Source organism: Gracilinanus agilis, unplaced genomic scaffold, assembly GCF_016433145.1.
Source record: "Gracilinanus agilis isolate LMUSP501 unplaced genomic scaffold, AgileGrace unplaced_scaffold13349, whole genome shotgun sequence".
Taxonomy (NCBI): Eukaryota; Metazoa; Chordata; class Mammalia; order Didelphimorphia; family Didelphidae; genus Gracilinanus; species Gracilinanus agilis.
The window spans coordinates 1-1072 of NW_025343975.1; the positions used below are offsets into that span (position 1 = coordinate 1).

Consider the following 1072-nt stretch of genomic DNA (forward strand, 5'->3'; position numbering starts at 1 on the left):
ACTGAAGCCAGAGTCCTCACAGCAGGCAGTTCAGGACACTTTAATGACAAAGACCAGCCACATTGATGAGAACAAAAAGCACCAGGAGCTGACCTCTGCTGTGATTAGCCTCATTTGTGAGGGCATGTATCCTTCTTCCATAGTGGATGAGCCAACATTTAAGACTCTTTTGAAAACAGCAGATCCAAGATATGAGCTTCCTAGCAGAAAATTTTTCTGCACAAAAGCCTGAAAAGTACAATGTAGTTAGAGAAATAGTCTTGAAAGAACTGACTGACGTTTTGTGGTGTGGAATATCCACCGATATTTGGAGAAGCCCAAACCAGAATAGGTCTTATGTAACCCTTGCAGTCCATTTCCTCAATAGCAGCTCTTCTGATTGTTTGACTGGTAAGTCACGGTGCTTAAAGACATTTGAGGTCCCTGAAGAAAACACTGCAGAGACAATTATGAGAATCCTTTATGAGATCTTCATTGATTGGAGGATCCACACAAAAGTCTTTGGTGCTACAACAGATTATGGCAAAGATATTGTGAAAGCTTGCTCATTTCTAGGTATTCCAGTTCATATGCCTTGTTTGGGTCAGACTTTCAATGCAGGAATACAACAAGGTTTCCAGCTCCCTCAGCTGGGGAGTCTCTTGACAAGGTGCCGGAAACTGGTGGAGTATTTTCAGCAATCTACAGTTGCCATGTACATGTTAAGTGGGAAACAGAAAGAGCAGAACCTCATGCACCGCATGCTGGTGAGCGACTGGGTCTCCTGGTGGGGAAGCACACTTGCCATGCTGCAGCGCCTCAAAGAGCAGCAGTGTGCCATTGCAGCTGTTTTAGTAGAACATAGCAATCCCCATCCCCTTATGTTGGAGACCAGTGAATGGGACACCATGGAGGGGCTGGTGGCCCTGCTGCATCCCTTTAAACAAGTGGCTGAGACGATGTCTGCATCCAAGTATCCCACAATAAGCATGGTAAAACCCCTCCTTCATATGCTTCTCAACACAACTCTGAGCATCAAAGACTGATTCAAAAGAAATCAGTATGGCGAAGGAAGCGATAGCCAAAGCACTGT

At 45.1% G+C, this 1072-nt stretch overlaps 1 pseudogene; it reads left to right on the forward strand.

Annotated features, from left to right (window-relative positions):
• The first annotated feature begins 7 nt into the window (after positions 1-7).
• LOC123254038 lies at positions 8-1065 on the forward strand (annotated as a pseudogene).
• Positions 1066-1072: the final 7 nt, after the last annotated feature.